The sequence below is a fragment of the Chiloscyllium plagiosum genome, chromosome 6, assembly GCF_004010195.1.
Source record: "Chiloscyllium plagiosum isolate BGI_BamShark_2017 chromosome 6, ASM401019v2, whole genome shotgun sequence".
NCBI classification, from domain to species: Eukaryota; Metazoa; Chordata; class Chondrichthyes; order Orectolobiformes; family Hemiscylliidae; genus Chiloscyllium; species Chiloscyllium plagiosum.
Genome location: NC_057715.1, coordinates 1,788,516 through 1,794,324, shown reverse-complemented (window position 1 = coordinate 1,794,324; position 5,809 = coordinate 1,788,516).

Below are 5,809 nucleotides of genomic sequence, written 5' to 3'. Positions count from 1 at the left end.
GAACACTTTAACCCCAGGGCATCAATGTGGACTTCAACAGTTTCCTCATTTCCCCTTCCCCCACCTCACCCTAGTTCTAAACTTCCAGCTCAGCACTGTCCCCATGACTTGTCCGGACTTGTCCTACCTGCCTATCTCCTTTTCCACCTATCCACTCCACCCTCTCCTCCCTGACCTATCACCTTCATCCCCTCCCCCACTCACCCATTGTACTCTATGCTACTTTCTCCCCACCTCCACCCTCCTCTAGCTTATCTCTCCACCCTTCAGGCTCACTGCCTTTATTCCTGATGAAGGGCTTTTGCCCAAAACGTCGATTTCGCTGCTCTTTGGATGCTGCCCGAACTGCTGTGCTCTTCCAGCACCACTAATCCAGAATGTGGTGAGTATGCATGAGTGAGTGAGCAGCAAAGAGGTCAAAGGACAAGGATAGCCTGTATGCCAACTCACTGAAACCAGTTCTGTTACAGGGGACTCATGAAGACCTTTGCAAGGGCAGCATGCAGGAGAATGCTTTCCGGTATGCACACTGATGTGTTGGTGCATTGACAGATTGTCAGACAATCTCTTGTCAATGTTAATGAGCTGTAAATGGAGGAATCTGGCTGGAAGGTATGTGAAAGATATAGAGCTTGACTGGTCCCCAATCTCTTCATCTCCCTGTGCTGCAGTCCGCATGCCAGTTACAGCCTCTTGTGTTGATATGTCACCTAATACTCTTTCCTCTCTCTGATAATGCAACCAAATCTGGGAACTCAATATAGCACCTTCCAAACAGTCCACAGTGCTGACACTAGCAAAAGTTGTTCAAAGTCACTGTACCTGCGAGTTGGATGCTTGGTCCTTGAAGTACCTCTGGTGGGATCCTCTTGCACTTAGTTGGCTTTATAGAATCCCTACAGTGTGGAAGCAGGCCATTCAGCCCATCGAGTCCAAACAAACCCTCCAAACAGCATCCCACCCTCCCTAACCCCAGAACCCCATATTTCCCATGACTAATCCACCTAGCCTGCACATCCTAAAAACACTATGGGTAATTTAGCATAGCCAATCCAGATGACTTGCACAGCTTTGTGACTGTGAGAGGAAACTGGAGCACCCAGAGGAAACCCGCACAGACAGGGGGAGAGTGTGCAAACTTCACACAGACAGTTGCCTGAGGTTAAAACCAAACCCAGGTCCCTGGTGCTGTGAGGCAGCAGTGCTAACCACTGGATCACTGTGCTGCACATTTGTTCATTGGTGACAGATATGCAAATTGATTGAATCAACCAGCCCGATCCAAATTTGGGACATACATGTCACATCAGCTGGTACCATGTGAGTGCCCTTATTGAGGTGTTAGAATGCATGGACTGCACTAGAAATGGGTGACAGCCCATGCCAGGAGGGTGATAGGCTGAATCATCTTCAATTTCTGTTCCTTTTTAACATATCAATGTCCAATTTAATGTTCTGCTAGATCAAAATTAAATTTATAGACTTTTAATAAAGAATAAATTTAAAGAAAAGAAGATCTGAATCATTGCATTGTAAGTCTGAATGGCTAATTGCCCTTCACAGACCAGTGATCAAGATAGTTTCATTCAAACCTAGATAAAAAATGTCTGTATAAGTAGTAAGGAAATATTATCTACTTTTTAAAGAGATGTTCTCCGGAAAAACAGTTCCAAAAATTAAATTGGATAACCATTTTAAATTTCAAGCGCTAATTTTCTGCATGGTGTGAATTCAATTTTGTAAAGTTTTTTCTTTCTAGCAAGGTGAGGAATTCAGTGGCTGACAACAGAATTGGATGTTCTTTACTCAAGTTACTAAAGCATTTATTTATTCATCTCTGATGTGATTCATAACTGTCGCCAGTTTAATTTGCTATCCCTTGTAAAGCAAGTTCCATGTACTATTTGAACCAGCTCATGACCTTTGTATCCAAAGGTAGCAATTGCAATCATTGAATTATTTGGAGAAATTGTATAATAGTGTCATGAATCATTGCCTGCAATAAATGTTAACGTCTTAATGTTCAGATTGCATTATTTTTCATGCATTTTCAAAGAATTTATCGAGTAAAACTGGAATATTCCATTATATATTCAGATAATATATTGTTATGAATTTATTAATTCTAACAACAGTTATTTATTTCAGATTTGTTAACAAGCTGACTGTTGATATTTAAGGTATGTACAATTTTGTAGACTGCTGTTTGCAATATAAGAATTTGTCAATACTTTTTATTCATTCCCAGGATGAGAATGTCGCTGCCTAAGCCAGCATTTATTGCCCATCCCTAATTGCCCAGAGGGCAGTTGACAGTCAACCACATTACTGTGGGTCTGGAGTCACATGGAGGCCAGACCAGGTAACGATGGAAGTTCCCTTCTCTAAAGGATATTAGTGAACTAGATGTTTTATTTCTAACAATCAACAATGGATTCATGGTCATCATTAGACCCCTAATTCCAAAGTTTTAAAAAATTGAACTAAAATTCCACCAGCTGCCGTGGCAGGATTTGAATTATGAAAAATCTGGAACTAAGAGTCTAATGATGACCATGAATCCATTGTTGATTGCTGGGGGGACGAGAAAAATCCCATCTAGTTTACTCATGTCCTTGAGGGAAGGAAACTGCCATCCTTGCCTGGTCAGGTCTACATTGAAGATTTGCTTAATAAATGAGAAACAGAAAGTGGGAACTCGATTGAAATGATCTCACTTCTTACCTTGTAACTGCTGTATCAGGTAACAGATACAAAAGGACTAACCTTGGAGCTAAACTGACAGTTTTATCTATTCTTATAGCCACTGGGGAGTATCAGGCAGGCTTAGGGAGTTTCAGGGAAGTTTGGTTGTTCTGGAGTTAGAGATAGTTGTGTCTTCTCCTCATGTTACCATAATATATCTTGTATATAATTTGCTGAAATGAAATAAGTGCCTCTTTTGCTGCGAATTTGGTTCATTCTATAACATAAACTATTAGAAAACTCCTAGACTAGCATATGAAGAAGAATTTGGTATCATAATTCAATGGAAGGTATGCAAGCTTTATCAACATTATTGTAACATAGTGAGCAGCTGATCTCCAACAGTGAGCAGAATCTGAAAAGAAAGCTTGCTATAGGTGTATCAGCAATAAAAGAATGACTAGAGTAAGATTGGGCCAATCTAGGAGAAGGACGTAATATGTGGAGTTCTAGGAGATCGGGAAAGCGCTAAATGATTATTTTTCATTGGTATTCACACTGGAAGAAGACAATGTTATCGAGGACAAGACTGAGATACTGGCTCCTCGACTAGAAAGGATTGAGGTTCACAAGGAGGAGGTGTCAGCAATTCTGGAAAGTGTGAAAAAAGTCCCCTGGGCCGGATGGGATTTATCCTCGGATTCTCTGGGAAGCCAGGGAGGAGATTACAGAGCTTTGATCTTTATGTCATCATCGTCTACAGGAATAGTACCAGAAGACTGGACGACAATAAATGTTGTTTCCTTGTTCAAGAAGAGGAGTATAGACGACCCTGGTAATTATAGACCAGTGAGCCTTACTTCGGTTGTGGGTAAAGTCTTGGAAAAGGTTATAAGAGATAGGATTTATAATCATCTAGAAAGGAATAAGTTGATTAGGTATAGTCATGCCTCACAAGTTGAAGGATAGGTCATTCCTCACAAACCTTATTGAGATCTTTGAGATGGTGACCAAACAGGTGGATGAAGGTAAAGCAGTTGATGTGGTGTATATGGATTTCAGTGAGGCGTTTTATAAGATTCCCCACAGTAGGCTATTGCACAAAATACAGAGGCATGGGATTGAGGGTGATTTACCTGTTTGGATCAGAAATTGGTGAGCTGAAAGAAGACAGAGGGTGGTGGTTGATGAGAAATGTTCATCCTGGAGTTCAGTTACTATGGTGTACCGCAAGGATCTGTTTTGGGGCCACTGATGTTTGTTATTCTAATAAATGATCTAGATGAGGGTGTAAAAGCATGGGTTAGTAAATTTGCAGAAGATACTAAGGTTGGTGGAGTTGTGAATTGTGCCAAAGGATGTTACAGGTTACAGAGGGACATAGATAAATTGCAGAATTGGACTGAGAGGTAGCAAATGGAGTTTAATGCAGAAAAGTGTGAGGTGATTCACCTTGGAATGAACAACAGGAATGAAGAGTTCTGGGCTAATGGTAAGATTCTTGGTCATGTAGATGAGCAGAGAGATTTTGGTGTCCATGTGCATAGATCCCTGAAAGTTGCCACCCAGGTTGATAGGATTGTTAAGAAGTCATATGGTGTGTTAGGTTTTATTGGTAGAGGGATTGAGTTTCAGACCCATGAGGTCATGCTGCAGCTGTACAAAACTCTGGTATGGCCATACTTGGAGTATTGCGTACAGTTCTAGTCACCGCACTATAGGAAGGATATGGAAGCATTAGAAACAGTTCAGAGGAGATTTACTAGGATGTTGCCTGCTATGGAGGGAAGGTCTTATGAGGAAAGGCTTAGGAACTTGAGGCTGTTTTCTTTAGGGAGAAAAAGGTTTAGAGGTGACTTAATTGAGACATATAAGATAATCAGAGGGTTAGATAGGGTGGAGAGTGAGAGCCATTTTCCTCAGATAGCGATGGTTAGCACAAGGGGACATAGCTTTAAATTGAGGGGTGAGAGATATAGGACAGATGTCAGAGGAAGTTTCTTTACTCAGAGAGTAGTAGGGGCGTGGATTGCACTGCCTGCAACAGTAGTAGACTCACCAACTTTAAGGGTGTTTAAATAGTCATTGGATAAACATATGAATGATAATGGAATAGTGTAGGTTAGATGGGCTTCAGATTGGTTCCACAGGTCGGCGCAACATTGAGGGCTGAATGGCCTGTACTGTGCTGTAATGTTCTGTGTTCTATGTTCCATGAACAGAGAAAATTCTGCAATAAAATGAGTTACTGCTTCAAGTGAATGCACCTTTAAGAAAGGACCCTAAGTCAGTCACTAACTGAAAAGAGTTTGGTTGGCTATCGGCCATACAGGCTTCTGGAGATATTTTCAAATCAGGCTGTTTAGTGACGTTACTACACATCTCTGGAGCAGGTGGGACATGAACCCAGGCCTTGCCTGGCCCAGAGGTAGGGACACTACTACTGCACCACAAGAGCCTCTATCATTGGTTTGTAGAAACTGATATAGTGACCATCTGCACTCTGAGATGACAGACAACTGAGATGAGGAGATGAAACAGAGAAAAAGTCAAGGTGTGTAACAGATAGTCACAGTGTGGCTCAGTCACAGTCCCTCCAGGATTGGGGTAACATCATCAGCACAGTCTGATAGTCCACCCAGGAAATCCTGTGTCATTGCTCATGGACTCTGTGGGTCCTTGTAGAGCTAATGAGCCTGATCCTGGACCCACATCTCTGACCACACAGTTGGCAGGTGTTTCTGGGAAGTGGGAGTGGTCCTTAGCCTTGAAATTATTGCTATTCTTTTTTCCCTGTCCTTTCCTGTACTCCACTGAGCATTTTCAAAGAATCGTGTCCCTTCATACAGGAGTTTTCTCCAAGTTGGTTTCTTCCAAACAAAGGTCTCCCTTGGATTTCTTGAGGGAAGCCTTCAGAGTCTTTGAATTGCTTCATGCATCCTCCTCTCGCTCAAATGCCTTCCTTGAGTTGGATGAAGACAATTCACTGTGGCAATTGAAACTCAGGCATCCTAAGCACATGGACAGCCAGCGAGGTTGGTTTTGATTATTATGGCCTCAATGCTGATACCCTGGGCTGCTTTAAGGACCCTGATATTAGTACACTTGTCCTCCCAGTTGATGC